The sequence below is a fragment of the Melozone crissalis genome, unplaced genomic scaffold (assembly GCF_028551555.1).
Source record: "Melozone crissalis strain CALT ecotype California unplaced genomic scaffold, PUWL_Pcris_2 ptg000066l_1, whole genome shotgun sequence".
In the NCBI taxonomy this organism is placed as follows: domain Eukaryota; kingdom Metazoa; phylum Chordata; class Aves; order Passeriformes; family Passerellidae; genus Melozone; species Melozone crissalis.
The window spans coordinates 3044838-3061211 of NW_026535844.1; the positions used below are offsets into that span (position 1 = coordinate 3044838).

The 16374-nt window shown below is 51.9% G+C and overlaps 1 pseudogene; it reads right to left on the minus strand.

Annotated features, from left to right (window-relative positions):
• Positions 1 to 16374, minus strand: part of LOC128945471 (zinc finger protein 850-like) — a 315097-nt pseudogene that overhangs the window by 166930 nt on the left and 131793 nt on the right.

Genomic DNA, 16374 nt, shown 5'->3' on the forward strand with positions numbered 1-16374 from the left:
AAAAATATACTGCAGAAGTGACTGTGCAAGTTGGGATTCTAAACCAAATTGTGAAATTGCAGGTCTTTACCTTTCTAAAATCTTCCAATAGAAACGTTCCCAAACTCTACCTGCAGCATTAGTCACTACAGGAAAAGCCTATACATCATTTGAGAGAAAAGTCCCTTCTACAGTAGCTTCTGTAATAACTCCCTTCCATTTTGTTTCTGAGCTGCTTCTGTTTCAGGATCACATTCCAACTCTAATTCCACATTTTTTACAGCATGAGAGGGAGGAATTTGTTTAACCGGCTCGAATGCTGGCTCAGAGACAAACTGGGAGGGTGGTAACCACTTTCCTGGTTGTCTGTCTATCATTGGCAAGTCCATTTTCTCAAAAGAATAGTCTCTTTTGGGGAAAACTGAATCATTCTGAATTACCAATTTTTGCAAATTGTCCACTAAAGATTTTAAATCCTCTTCAATAGAAGTATTATTCATAATAACATCTCCTTCCTTATCCTTTTCACATACAGCATGTTTAGTTTCTAAGTTACTGTTACCAACAGTTTCCTCACTCCGAGTACAACTGTCCTTTGTTCTGCAGGCTTATCCCCCTGAAGAGGTTTTTTCACTCTGAGTACAACTGACCTTTGTCTGACAGCCCAACCCCCCCGAAGAGGCAGCAGCTTCCTCTTTCTCGCTCTGAGCTGGAGGAGCAGTCAGTGCAATGCTCGATTCTGAGCTGAGGGGTTGTGGGCTGAGTGAGGGAATATCTAAGGTGGTAGAAAACAGTTGCTGGACTGAAGTGACTGGAAATGCCTGAGGCTGTTCTGACACAGAGGCAAGGGCTGCAGCAGCTTTCCTCTCTGCCTCTGAGGCTTGCAACACCTCTATGATAATTTTCTACAAAGTAGAATATTTAGACGCCTCTTTTGCCTCACTCCCGCCAGATGCAATACAGTCCCACAACATCCACCCCACAGCTTCTCATGTCGAAATCTCAAAAGCAACCTGTGCTCCTGCTACGAGATTATGGTCCCAAGCCCATTGCAACAGTCCCTTCAAATTGGAAGCATCATACTTTTGTTCTCTCTTAGAGAGGGTATGTTGGAGGAGTTTCTGAACACCTTCCCTTTCATGCTCAGACCCCATCTCCTCCCCAGCCGCTCACCTTGATCAGGGTGAGATTCAAGTCATCTACGATTGGAGCTCCAGTGACCTTTCCCTCTCCCCGGGGCAGTGAGGATACTTTACCCTGGCTGCTCCGCTCCTCGAGGGTTGGCTCCGATCCCTGCACAGCAGCCAAATTGCCGACCTCGAGTCCCTTTAGTGCTACCACATTGGGCCTGCCCACGTTCTCCACCAGAAATGCGGGGTGTGGAGGTTCAGGGACAACACACCATGACCAATATGATCCAGTGAGCCAAATTTATTATCCTTAAAAAGACTATATTTATAATAAATCTCTACTGTCCACGCGTCTCTAGCTAATACATGATTGGTTAATCCTAGCTGTTCACACGTCTAAATTAGAATGCTGATTGGATCACCTAATTTTTTACGCATCTTGCTGTGCTCGTCTGGCCCACCCATGGCTCACTTTTTTCTGACTTTCCCAAACTTGCTGACAAACTTGCTGAGTCCTGAAGATTCTTCTTCTTGTATCGCTTTCAAGGATATAACGCCCCCATTTGTGAATATGTCCATTATTCATTGTTTGTGAACACGTCCATTGTCCATTATTACAAGCAGGCTGGATTGTGCATCGGCTGAATATGGCCATTGTCTAACAAAAACTCCTCAATCTGCAAAAAACTCTCAACAGTCGCCGTCACCAGAAGTGTTCTGTCCCAAGCCAATAAACAGGATACTCGTTCCCACGTGGAGAAGAGCGCTTCTCGTCTTTTATCTCCGTCTCTGCAAGTCCGTGTGGGCTAGAGTCCAGAGCTAGCCAGATTTGGACTCATATAAAGCCCAGAGACCAAGGGATTACTGCATCCCCCCATGTCCCCATTCCCATCCATGACCATATGTCCCCATGCTGCTCTCCAGGACTGTGTCCTACCATAACCACATGCATATCTTAATTTAATGTCTTTGTTTTTACTCCAATATCAGATATTTTAAAGGGATGAAGAGAAATTAAAATAAAATCAAGGCCAAAAGAAAAGGAATTCCGTGTCCATGCTGGCAGAGAACCTATGTGGCTTGGTGGGAGGGAAGAACATTTTTTGGTGAAGTTCCCACCCCACTGTCTCAAAAATCTTGGTTTTTTCCCCACTTTTTCACCATTTGGCTGCCAAAGACACCTTTGGGAAATAGGAAATCAAAATCGTGGCATCCCTGAAATTGGAAAAGATCTCCAAGACCATTCAGTATTCCTTGATACCACCAGAAGATAGGATTGAATGCAAAAGATTTTACTGGTTTGAAAGTCAACAAATCCGCTCTCCCCAAGGAATTCCCATTGTTGGTCTGCGTCCCAATGGATGTTCCTGCCCCTGTATACATCCATGTGCCCACGGGGAGCCAGGAAGATGTGGAGCCACTCAGCCAGGTGTCTTCCCAACACAGATCAGCAGGACCATGGATCACCAGGTCTCTGCCCAATGAGGGTCACTGGGGATCATCCAACACAGATTCTCCCATGGGGGAAGGAGTTGGAGGAGTGCATGAAGCTCTTCCTGAACTCGGGGTATTCACAGGGCTTCCCTCAGTGGTGCCTCCGTTGGTGTTTAGTCAAAATTGAGCTCTGTGAGAAGCTCTTCCCACACTCCCCACACTCGTAGGGCCTCTCCCTTGTGTGCATGCGGTGGTGGATGGTGAGTTTGGAGTTTTGCTGGAATCCCTTCCCACAGTCAGGGCACTGGAAGGGCCTCTCCTCTGTATGACTCCGCTGATGTATGAGGAGACTGGAGCTGGTCTGAAACCTCTTCCCACACTGGGGACACTTGTAGGGCTTCTCCCCACTGTGGATGCCCTGGTGGTGTTTTCTCAGGTCAGTGTGCCTTCCCACTTCCCACTTCCCACTTCCCATAGCTCTTCCCACATTCCAAGCAGGTGTAGGGCCGTTCCCCCGCGTGGATCACCTGGTGCCGAATCAGGGCCGAGCTTCCTCTGAAGCTCCTCCCACATTCCCCACACTTGTAGGGCTTTTCACCAGTGTGGATCTTCTGGTGTTCCGTCAGCTGGCACTTCATGCTGAAGCTCTTCCCACACTCCCCACACTCATAGGGCTTTTCTGCAGTGTGGATCCTCTCATGTCTCCTCAGGCCAGAGCTCTGGCTGAAGCTCTTCCCACATTCCACACACTCATAGGGCTTCCCTCCTGTGTGGATCCTCTGGTGTTGCATCAGGTGGCCCTTCTGAAGCTCATCCCACATTCCCCACACTGGTAAGGCAGGTCTTCAGTGTGGATCATCTGGTGTTGCATCAGGTGCCCCCACTGGCTGAAGCTCTTCCCACATTCCCCGCACTCAAAGGGCTTTTCCTCAGTGTGGATCCTCTGGTGCTGGATCAGGACCGAGTTGTGGCTGAAGCTCTTCCCACACTCCTCACACTCAAAGGGCCTCTCCCCAGTGTGGATCCTCTGGTGCCGCGTCAGGCTGGAGCTCCAGCTGAAGCTCTTCCCACACTCCTCACACTCATAGGGTTGTTCCCCAGTGTGGATCACCTGGTGCTCAATCAGGTTTAAGCTCCGACTAAAACCCTTCCCACATTCCAAGCACTTGTGGGGCTTCTCTCTGCCATGGGGCTTCTCCACCAGCTCGGAGCTCTGGCTGGATCTCTGGCCGCCTTCCTGGCTCAGGGGGGCTCTTTCCTCCCCACAGCTCCCTGGGCTGGGTTTGCTGCCCCTCCTCGTGCGGAATCTCCAGGGCTTTTCCTCCTGCTCCATTCACACACGCCCTAGGAATGAAAAATCCTGGTTTGGGGAAAAGAACAAAATGAGAGTGCCTTGGACTGGGAGCTCCTCCTTTCCAGAGTTCATCTCATTAAGTCATTGGGCATCTTGTGTCTCTAAGAACCTCCAAAACACCAAGATTCAGCACAAAAGTCCTCCAAACATCAACACACAGATCAAAAACTTCCCAAACATCAAGATTCAACAAAAGCACCTTCCAAATATAAAGATTCAGCCCCCCCAAAAAAACAAAGCACCAACAATTAGGCCAAAAAAGCTCAGAAACACCAAGATTCACCCCCGGGGAAAATCGTGGATCCCAATCCCCTGTCACCTGCTGCATGGTAGGGGGGGGAATGCTACTGGGGCTGGCAGGGAAGCTGCAGATACAGGGAGAAGTGGAACCTTGTGGTGCCTCCTGTTTCTGCTCCTCCTCCACATCCAGCGTCCTTGCTCTTTCTCCCACTCCTCTTCCTCCTTCTGCACAATCCCACCTTCTCCTCCCATGTGCATCGTTTGACCCTTTTGTTCCTCAACTCTGCTTCTCCTTCCCTTCTCCTCCTGCCCCAGGCCCAGCACCCACTGCCGGCTCCCTCTTCCCCCCAAACCCACAGCATTCCATGGCAGGGGCAGGGATGGAGCTGGGGCAGGTCGGGCTGGGGCAGCGCTGGGCTCTCGGCCGCTCCCGCCCGCACTCGGTCCCCACTGCAGCCGCTCCCGCCGGGACAGCGCGGGGGGGCCCGGCCTTGGCGCTGCCCCACTCCCACCTCCCCAAATTCCCCTCGCATTTGGACAACAGGGCATGGATGGTGTTGGTGTGCTGCAAAGGGATTGCGTGAAGGGGAGTGTGCAGCAATATGGTTAAGGCAAGAAGCTGCAGGAGGAATCTATGTGGGAAGGAAAAGGATGATGGAAAAGCGGAGGAAGAGAAAAATACTGAGGATTGGGATGTTTGTCAGCAGGGCCTTAGCCTCAAAACTTTTCAGCTGATCCAGATCTTTTGTATCCCCAGTTTCCAGGAGAGGAAAACAAGGAGGTCAGGGTTTCAGGGGGTTTCTCTGTGGGGGGCAGCGGCAGCACCGGGCGCAGAGCTGCGGCACCGGGAGCACGGGCTGGGGGCCTGTGGGGAGCTGCGGGGCCAGGCCGGGGCTGTGGGGCAGCCGGGGCTCAGCGCCGGGCGCTGCCTGACCCCACCAGCCCCGGGCAGGGCCGGCAGCGGCCCCCGGCCCCCAGGAGGCTGCGGGACGCCCCGGCCGCTGCCCGGCCCCGCGGAGCTGCCGGCCCTGCCCGCCGGGGGCGCCTTTGGACACTGCGGCAGGACAGGGAGCGGCTCTGGGCTACGGGCTGGGGAGGGCACCCTGAGCACCGGGAGGAGGAGCAAGGAACACCTGGGAAATGTGGAATGTACATTTTAGCACGGAGATTATCTTTTAAGGATTTTATTAGGGTTACTGGAGATACAAATGGTTTTGCAGAAAGCTCAGCAGCTGTCAGAGGATGAGCACCCACAGGCACTGAGGGGGGTGCAGGAGGGGCACAAGAAGGCCCTGCAGCACTTGGGCACAAAGGCACAGCAGGTGAATGCAAGAAGGGAGCAGCAAAAGGCCAAGCTGAAGGCAAAGGCCAGGGCACAGTTCCTACAGCCCCTGAGGGATCAACCCCAGGGCCCAAGGGGGCCCCAGCACCCAGGGCACGGGCTCGGCCACAAGCACCTGGCAGAGGCACTGCCCTCCTCGGCAGGGGAGAGCCCACCCAAACAGCCCCTGGCAAGGAACCAGGGCTCCAGCTGCACGGCACAAGGACACTGCAAGCACAGACAGCAGCACCCTCAGGACCAGCAAGTCCACCCCTTGATGGACATGGACTGGCAGGGCTGTCACAGCTCCCATCACACCAGGGACCCTCCACACTGCAGCCCTTGAGAACATTCAGGGTGGGTCTGCATTGAGAGGAGGCATTTCCTGATGGACACAGGGGCCTCTCAATGCACTCTGAATCTTAGACCTTGTCCTGGGTTTACTCTATGATGCCTTTATCCCAAATCGTCTCATTCTGCTTATGTTGAATAGTAAGTTTTGTAACTTTAAGAGTGTTCCAGAGAGTGAAGGGGGGAAGAGAAGACGTGCGCAGTTTTGTTTTCAGACACTGCACTCCTCCTCCACATTCCTGCTCCTGGACTGTGTTGTCTGTGGATGAACAGACAGCGGGACAGAGCTCTTCTTTTGCTTTTTAGTTAGTTTTAGCTAGCTGAGGCAAAGAAGTTCCCTGGACTGTTTTTTTTCCTTTTTTCTTTGGACCTCTTGAAACTGCTCTGGCCTGAACACCCAGGAGAGCACCGGCAGCTGCAGCTGTGGCCCACCGGGCCGGGCCTGGCCTGCGACAATTCCAGCACTGGAGGGACTGATCAGAGACTGAGTGAGCTGAGTTTCAACCCGGGGTTTTCTCAGTTTGTCATCTCTTTTAGAGTGGCAAGGGGTCTCATTGTTTGATATTGTTTTGCTTTTATTGTTTAATAAACAGTTTTTTTCCACCTTTCTCCAAGGAGGTATTTTTTCCTCCCAGACCAGTTGGGGGGAGGGGCCGATTGGATCTGCTTTTTCCCACCGGAGCTCCTTTGGGGGATTCTTCCCCAAATTTGCTCTAAACCTGGACAAATACATGAATTTGCGCCCAACGTGGGGCTGGAAAAGTTGAAAAAAAGCTCCATTAATTGTGTGTTTGTTGTTGTTAAAGCAGTTAGTAGCCATGCTGCTTGAACCCCTGATGTCTCTGGGTGTGAAAGCCTTCGTGTGGCTCTGGGCTCTACACCTTTTTGAGGTTTCAATACCTTTTTGGTCACTAGGATTATTGTCCTTAACAAGTAATTTTTACAGTAGAGGGGTACGGATTGGAATAGCTGTTGTGCTGGCCTTGGTGATAATGATTTATAAAGCGTTTACAAAGATACTGGCGTCTGTTTACGGTATGTATGGTTTATGGTTTCTTCATCCTACCCTGCATCCCAATTCCAGTAGTACGTTTTGGGAATTTATTAGTAATTGCACTCAGTCTGTTAGAGGAGGAGCTGAGAATAAGACTTTCCAGCCTTCCCTTTCCTTCTTCTCCTTTGGATCGGTTATGTCACTTTTTGAGAATGTTCAGTTTCCCCTGAATGTTAAAGAGACCATCTTTCTGGTATTTAATCTGGTAAGCTTCCTCTATATGGTCTGCAGCTTCTCTAGAATGAGGGCTGAGATATCCAGAGGAGCTGGTGAGACCTCTGACCCAGAAGCAGATGCAGGCGTGAAAAATCCTGAGTGGTGTGGACAATGGGAAAATATAGGCCAAACCCTGAAGGAATTTTCTGATCCTGTAGACTGGGATTTTCTATGGGAACAAATTCAGAATGCAGCAGAAGTGGGGAAATACCTAAAAGAGAAGTGCCATGACGATTCTAAGGAGAAAAGGCTAATTGCAATAAGCTGGGCCCTGGCCTATGCTTATTGCACTTTGTTAGATAGTGTAGGGCAGCAGACAGAGGCAGGGGGGCAGGGAGATAAATCAGCTATCCCAGTCACTCCAGCTGTAGCCAACAGCCCAGGCTCGAAGCCAGCAGCCAGACCAGACAGTGAGCCTAAGCCAGCATCTAAACCCATGGCTGTTGCTACCAGTACTAGAAGTGGGAAATGCACGGAAAAAACTAATCGACCAGTGGATGATGATGGTGATGGTGATACAGAAGAAGGAACCTCAATGCCTCCTGACATAAAATCAGGAGTCAAAGCAGCAGGTGCAAGATCAGACGCAAATATTGAGTCCTTTTCCCTGAAGGACCTTCATGGCCTAAGGAAGGATTACACCCGACAACCTGATGAATCCATAATTAGTTGGCTGGTCCGTCTCTGGGATGCTGCAGGCGAGGCTACAATTCTGGACGGCACTGAAGCCAGGCATTCGGGATCCCTGTCACAGGATCCTGTCATAGACCAAGGAATGATGAGTGGGGCTAACTCTCACAGCCTCTGGGAATGGGTCCTAAGAAGTGTAGCACAAAATACCTGTGCGCAGACGATCTCTGTATGCAGCAATCCCAGTGGAAAACCATAGAACAAGGGATTCAGCGCTTGAGGGAAATGGCAGTGGCTGAGATTGTCTTCTCAGATGATGGAAACGCTGTAAATCCAGACTTGGTACCATGCACATCTGTGATGTGGAGAAAATTTGTACGACTTGGGCCACGAGAATACGCTTCTCCTTTAGCAATAATGAAGCAGGATGATGGTGAGGAGACTGTGCTGGATATGGCAAGGAAGCTCTGAGCATATGCAGATGCTGTGCATGGCCCAACACATGCCAGAATCGCAGCAGTGGAAACACGTCTGCAAAAATTAGAAGACAAGATAGAGGAGGGTAACAAGAAACTGAGGGAGGAGATTAAAGAGGGCTTTCTCCAAATCTTGGCAGTACAGATCAGAAGTTCTGGTACCCAACGCAGACGTTCCCCAGATGGCGAAGAAGGTACATCCCACGAGCTGAGCTGTGGTTCTACCTGCGTGATTGTGGAGAAGACATGGGGAGATGGCATAGAAAACCTACTGCTGCTCTGGCACAACGGGTGCGACAACTGAAGACTCAGAGAGGAAGTTCCAAAAGGGAAGCAGCTCCAGTGGCCAGTAACCGAACTGTCACATATGATGATAATGACAATATTTTTGATCCCCTTGAAGGAACCTCCAAGACATATGCCCAGGGAAAGAAGGATAACCAGGCTTAGAGGGGCCCTGCCTCTAGCCAGGTAGAGGCCAGGGAAAACCGTGTTTTTTGGACTGTGTGGATTCGTTGGCCTGGCACATCTGAACCACAAGAGTACAAAGCTTTGGTTGACACTGGTGCACAATGTACACTAATGCCATTGAGGCATGTGGGGACAGAGTCTGTTTCTATTGCTGGTGTGACAGGGGATCACAGGATTTTACTTTGGTGGAAGCTGAGGTGAGCCTGACTGGAAATGAATGGAAGAAACACCCTATTGTGACTGGCCCAGAAGCCCCATGTATTTTGGGCATAGACTACCTTCTAAGTGGATATTTCAAAGACCCAAAGGGACTCAGATGGGCATTTGGAATAGCTGCTGTAGAGACAGAGGGCATCAAGCAGTTGAACAGCTTGCCTGGACTGTCAGAAAACCCATCTGCAGTAGGTCCCCTGAAGGAAGAGCAACGAGTGCCAATTGCCACCTCAACAGTGCACCGCCGACAATACCGAACGAATCAAGATGCTATGATCCCCATCCAAAAGATGATCCAAGAGCTGGAGAGCCAAGGGGTGGTCAGCAAGACCCACTCACCCTTCAACAGCCCCATTTGGCCTGTGCATAAATCTGAAGGAGAATGGAGATTGACTGTGGACTACCGTGCATTGAATGAAGTGACTCCACCACCGAGCGCTGCCATGCCAGACATATTAGAGCTCCAGTACGAGCTGGAGTCCAAGGCAGCAAAGTGCTTTGCCACTATAGACATTGCCAATACATTTTTCTCCATTCCTCTGGCAGCAGAATGCAGGCCTCAGTTTGCTTTCACATGGAGGGGAGTGCAGTACACCTGGAACCGACTGCCCCAGGGGTGGAAGCACAGCCCCACCATCTGCCATGGTCTGATCCAGGCTGCACTGCAAAAGGGTGAGGCTCCAGAACATCTGCAGTATATTGATGACATCATTGTGTGGGGGAAGACAGCAGCAGAGGTGTTCGAGAATGAGGAGAAAATCATCCAGATTCTCCTGAAAGCCAGCTTTGCCATCAAGAAGAGAAAAGTCAAGGGACCTGCTCAAGAGATCCAGTTTCTGGGAGTGAAGTGGCAAGATGGACGGCGTCAGATTCCCACCAATGTCATCAACAAGATCACAGCAACGTCTCCACCCACCAATAAGGAGACACAAGCTTTCCTGGGCGCCATAGGTTTTTGGAGAATGCACATTCCCAAATACAGTCAGATCATGAGCCCTCTCTACCTGGTCACCCGTAAGAAGAACACTTTCCACTGGGGCCCTGAGCAGCAACAAGCCTTTGCACAGATCAAGCAGGAGATTGCTCATGCAGTTGCCCTTGGCCCAGTCAGGACAGGACCAGAGGTGAAGAACGTGCTCTATTCTGCAGCCAGGAACCATGGCTTGTCCTGGAGCCTTTGGCAGAAGGTGCCTGGGGAGACTCGAGGCCGACCACTGGGATTTTGGAGTCGAAGCTACAGAGGGTGAGAAGCCAACTACACTCCCACAGAGAAGGAAATCTTGGCTGCCTATGAAGGAGTCCAGGCTGCCTCAGAGGTGATTGGCACGGAAGCACAACTCCTCCTGGCACCCTGACTACCGGTGCTGGGGTGGATGTTCAAAGGAAAGGTTCCCACCCCCCACCACACCACTGACGCTACATGGAGTAAACGGATTGCTCTTATCCCACAGTGCGCCCGTACTGGAAACCTGAATTGCCCTGGGATTTTGGAGATAATTACAAACTGGCCAGAAGGTGAGAACTTTGGTCTTACTGATGAAGAGGAACATGAAGCAGTGACATGGGCTGAAGAGGCTCCTCCCTATAACCAACTGCCCCCAGAGGAAACGCGCTACGCTCTTTTCACTGACGGTTCCTGTCGCATCGCAGGGATGGACCAGAAGTGGAAAGCAGCCGTATGGAGCACCACACAACAGGTTGCAGAGGCTGCTGAAGGAGAAGGTGGATCAAGTCAACTTACAGAACTCAAAGCTGTTCAGCTGGCCCTGGACATTGCTAAGGCAGAGAAATGGCCAAAGCTCTACCTCTACACTGATTCATGGATGGTAGCCAATGCTCTGTGGGGATGGCTGGAGAGGTGGAAAAAGGCGAACTGGCAGCGTAGGTGTCATGGTTTGACGCTGGCACAATGCCAGTGTCCCCGTGAAAATATATGCTCCCTGGTGTCTGCTGTGAGATGTGAGCAGGAATAAGCAAAGCAGGCCCCCACTTAGAAATAAAGAAAAGAAACCTTTATTAACTAAACTAGAACTCTAAGTAAACACACAGGGAAAATGAAAACTTTCCAAAAACATTTCCTTCCCCTCCCACCAAATTTTCAATACACCTATCCCACAAATCACCAACTCTCGGTCCATCACCACCCTTTAGGTAATCAATTCTCAGTTCATCAAGGGGAGAGGAGTCCTTCATGTGCCATAGGCTTCCCCAGGAAACACCGCTGAAACCTCGTGTGTTTCCACGTCACTCGTGGCACCGCCTGGAGAACATCTGCCATTGTGACATTTTCCTTCCATGTCCAGTGCTCTCACCACTACACATGGACCAGAGCTGCTTCTAGAGTTGTCCTTCCAAAAAGGGCACAGTCTCACCTTTGGGACACCTGTGCCCCCCAAATTTCACCCCCTGGGGCCCAGGGGTACCAACACTGAACCCTCTTGGCTCTGAGCCATTGCCTCCCCCTGGATGCAGTCTCTGTGTCACAGGAAACATGGTTCTGTCCATGGCTACACAAGAAAAGTCCAGCCAAGGCCACTTCATCATCTCTTCCCACCTAAGATTCTTCTCTACTCTCCCGACATCTTTCACTTGCCCAGACCTTCACACTTGCACATTTCCTTCCTCCATTTCATCTCTTATCTCTCTTCTAGGAAAGGTTAATGTTCTGCAAAGTTTTCCTTGTCCGAAAAAGGGTTAAAAGCTCGGGCTCTACCCATCCAAAGCTCCCACAGCTGCCGGACCCCTTCTCGCTGCATCCCCCCCGCCCTTCTCCGCCAGCCGGGCTGTGCTGCCAGCACAGGATATCAAATTTCACGGTGGCACAGGCGCTCTGTCTCTCTGTGTCCTGGGGGGGAGCTGTGGCTGCCCGATGCCTCTCGGGGCTCTTCCACCCTTCCATCCTCGGGCCAGGCCTACCTCACCCAGCCCCAAACCAGCCAGGAGCTGGGCAGGGGAGGCCCGACCTGCTTCCCTCGCTGGAACCCAAGAGAGCTTCCCCCGGGAGTGCTCTGCTTTTTAACCCCTGAGTTCTCAGAGGCGTATCCAATGTCCCCAGTGGCCAAACCGGGTGGCAGTATTCAAATGTGAGCACCTACTGGCCTGACCACTTCATATCCCAGAAAACTAACTTCCTCTCAAACCACCACATCTATATAATCTCAGTCCAGTTTATCCCAGTCTGTAGGAACCCAGTCCATTTGATCCCAATCCATATTTGATCCCAGTCCATATTTGATCCCTGTCCATAGCTTATCCTAGTCCATATTTGATCCCAGTCCATAAAATCTGTCATATTTGATCCAGGCCATATTTGATCCCAGTCCAAAGTTGATAGCAGTCCTGATTTGATCCCAGTCCAGTTTATCCCAGTCCATAGTTGATTTTAGTCCATATTTGATACCAGTTCATTTTTTATCCCAATTCATACTTGATCCTATCCCGTATTTGATCTCAGTCTATATAAGCTCAGTCCAGTTTATCTGACACTGTAGGATTCCTATCAATAGTTGATCCCAGTCCCTATTTGAACCTAGTCCATATTTGATCCAAGTCCATATTTGATCCCAGTCCCTATTTGATCTCAGTCCCTGTTTGATCCCAGTCCCTATTTGATCCCAACCCCTATTTGATCCCAGTCCGTATTGCCCTGCACACATTCCAAAAGTCTGCAATTCCAGCTCCCAGCCAGGAAAAGATGTTCCTGCCCTTGAAGGGAAATGGAGCAAAATCCTACAGACACATTTCCCTGCTAGCCTTCAGGACTTCAGCTCCTGGGACTGGGAATTAAAATAACAATTGGGAAATAAAATAATAAATAATCAGGAATAAAATAATAAATAATCAGGGAAGGGTCTGTGGGGACATCTAAACCAGGGCAGGGGTCAATTAAATCAGGCAAGGGGACAGCTAAATCAGGGCAGGGGTCAATTAAATCAGGGAAAGGTCAGTTAAATCAGGGGAGGCTCTTTGGTGTGGGGGGGGTCAATTAAATCAGGGGAGGGGTCAATTAAATCAGGGGAGGGTGTTTGGTGGGCACTAGGGCAATTAAATATAGGGAGGGTCTCTGGTGGTGCCTGGGTCAATTAAATCAGGGGAGGGTCTCTGGTGGTCCGTGGGTCCAGGGAGACACTGAGAGAGAAACAGAGCAGGCAAGGAGAGGCAGGAGAGAAAAGGGGACACCAAGACAATGAGCTGAGAAGGCGGCACTCTGCAAACAGAACTGCAACAGACTGAACATGAACAGGAGAGAAATCAGTAAGTCTCAGAGTTTTCTTTGCTGTCAAATACATCCCACACACCCAGCCCCACACAATCTCCATCCCACCACTCTAATTGAGACCCCACGACTCTAAATCATTTCCCAACTTCATCTCAGCCTGATGGCTGTGGAATCGAGCAAGTTTGGCATGGGATTGAGTTTTTTGAGGTGGGTTTGAGCTCTTTTTGGGGTAAGATTGAGCTGTTTTCACTGGGATTTGAGTGGTTTGGAGGTGACAGATCTATTCCTCTTGGCTTTTGCAGCGCAAAGAGATGGAGAATAGAAAAAAATTAAGGTGAAATTAAAAGTAGAAGCAGCCAGGTGTGTTCTCAACATGGATCACAGAGAATGTGGCTCACCTGGGCTGTGCCCAAAGTGCCTCCTCCAGTGGGGGATGGAGCTGGAGCAGCGCACGAAGCTCTGCCCGCACTCGGGGCACTCGCACGGCTTCCCTTAGTGGTGCCTCCGTTGGTGTTTGGTCAAGCTAGAGCTGCTGGAGAAGCTCTTCCCACACTGGGGACACTCGTAGGGCTTCTCCCCAGTGTGGATGCGCCGGTGAGTGATGAGGTGGGAGTTGTGCTTGAATCCCTTCCCGCAGTCGGAACAGCGGAAGGGCCTCTCATCTCTGTGAATCCGATAGTGCCGGAGGAGATTGGAGCTGGCTGGAAACCTCTTCCTGCATTTATCACATTCATAGGGCCTCTCCCCAGTGTGGATGAGCCGGTGCTTGACAAGGGTGGAGTTGCGCTTGAATCCCTTCCCGCAGTCAGGGCATTGGAAGGGCCTCTCCTCTCTGTGAATCCGATAGTGCTGGAGGAGATCGGAGCTGGTCTGAAACCTCTTCCCACACTTGGAACACTCGTAGGGCCTCTCCCCAGTGTGGGTGCGCCGGTGGGTGATCAGGCTGGAGCTCTGGCTGAAGCTCTTTCCACACTCCCCACACTCGTACGGCCTCTCCCCAGTGTGGGTCCTCTGGTGCTGGTTCAGGTTGGAGCTCCGGCTGAAGCTCTTCCCACACTCCTCACACTCGTAGGGCCGTTCCCCAGTGTGGATCCTCTGGTGCACAATCAGGTCAGAGTTCCACCTGAAGCTCTTCCCACACTCCTCGCACATGTGGGGCTTCTCCCCATCATGAAGCTGCTCATGGAGCACCAGCTCCGAGCTCTGGCTCCGTCTCCGGCCGCCTTCCCGGCCCAGGCTGGCTCTTTCCCCCTCAGATCCCTGCCAGCTGCGTTTGCAGCCCCTCCTCGTGCGGCATCTCCGGGGCTTTTCCTCCCCGTTGGCTTCCTGCGCCGTGGAGCCGCTCAAAACGGCCTCTGCCACCAGGTTCTGCCACGGGCATTTGTCCTCCCTGCTCTCCATGCTCAGCTCCTGCTCTGGGGGAGGAAGGACAAGGACAGGATGGGATTTGCCTCCGTGCCACAGGCAAGGGCAAGGAGATCCCCCAGGGCTGAGCTGCAGCCAGGGCCGTGCTGGGCTGGGAGATGGAGCAGCACAGAGGGGAAAGGGGCACTGACTTCCTCCTCACCTGACTCAGTGTCCTGGGGCATCTTCCTCTTCCTCGCAGCCTCCCAGGGGTTGGCAATGGGAAATCCTGGTTTGGGGAAAACAAGGGATGAGAGCGTTTGTAGGAGTGTCGGGGGGTAGGACGGTCGGGACGGACGGAGACAAGAGATCTCTGCAGCCAGGTCGTGGAACTTGCGGTTTATTGCAAAGGGCCTGGGTGCAGGGCCCTGCTTGGAGCTGCCAGGCACAGCTCAGAGCAGGCCCGAGAGAAGAGAGGGGTAGAGAGGATGAGAGGGTAAAAGACTAAGACAGGCAAGAGCATCACAGAGTAACGTTGCCATTACAACACAATAAATTTTCTTCTGCGTTGAATATTCCATTTCTCACTAACCAATCTAGTACAAGATACAAATCCTAGAGCATTTACATACAGCCTGTAAGAATCATTACATTACCATACTGTGTTACATTTTACACCCTAAAAACTCCTCTTTGGGCCCCTTCTGCTGAGCTAGTAGGGTCTGGATCTGTCTGCGAGCAGAGGGAATTGTTTCATCAAAAGCGGATTATCTTCAGTCAGGCCACAACATTGTTTTCCAGTTGTTCACTAACTAAGGTATCTCAAAGCTTGCTTTCATTTCAATCTTCCTTATACTTTCTATATTCCCATAATCTTTTGCAAGACAATCATATTTATAAGGCTTTCCTGTTTCACATCCCCCAACACACATTGAGTTTGAAAGTCCCTTTTGCCCAAGCCCATCTCTACAAGTCACTGGCCATCTGGGCTCCAGAAAAACCTCTCAAACACCAAGATTCAGCCCTGAAAAAGCCTCCCAGGAGTTCCCCATCCCTGGTTCCTCCCCTCTGCTGTTCAGGGGTTCCCCCCTGTCCCAGCTGCTGGGGATCACGCTTGGATTGGGGGTCCCCCTTGTGCCCAGTGCCCGCCCTGCCCAGGCTGCTGGCAGTCCCAGCAATCCCAAAAGCTCCCCCCGCTTCGCTCTCCTCATTTCGGGATGCCAGGGCTGTTTGGGCTCCCGGGCTCCCTTCTCCCCTCATTCTCTGCTCTGGGCTGCAGCGGCTCCAAGGAGTCCCCCCTGCCCCTCTCCAGGCTCTTGAGGCTGCCGCCAATGGTGGCGCTCCCCCCTCTCTGGGCTCCCCACTTTGGGCTCCTGAGGGACACAGGGCTCTCCTCCTCCAGGCTGCCTCTGCCGGCAGCCGCCACCGCCACCCCCGATGTCCCCCCAAGGGGCCTTTTCTGCTCAGCCTTGGAATTCTTCATGCTCCAAATATCCACCCAAAACCCCAACCCAGGGACACCCCGGGATATCCGGGCCAAGCTCCCCCTCCCCGCTCACCAGTGCGATGGGGGGATGATGATCCCAGAGGTGGGCGCTGCGAATTCAGGGAGGGATCGACAGCGCGGTTCCCTCAGCTCAGCCTTGATCCGTCTTCGTCCCTCCTCTTCCTCTTCCTCCCACTCCTTCTCTTCTGTTCCCCCTCCTCCTCCTCTGTCTTATCTCCACTTCCTCCTTCCCTTTATCATTGCCCTTCCCTCCCTCCTCCTCCTCCCCCAGCAGCAGCCACACCCTCGGTGCCCCGTTCCCGCAGCCCTCGCAGCCCGCGCGGCAGGAGCGGGGATGGAGCCGGGACAGGTCGGGATGGGCAGCACAGGGCTCTCGGCTTCTCCAGCCGCTGCGGGCGGGGGGAACCCGGCCCGGGCCAAAGGAGAGGCAAACTG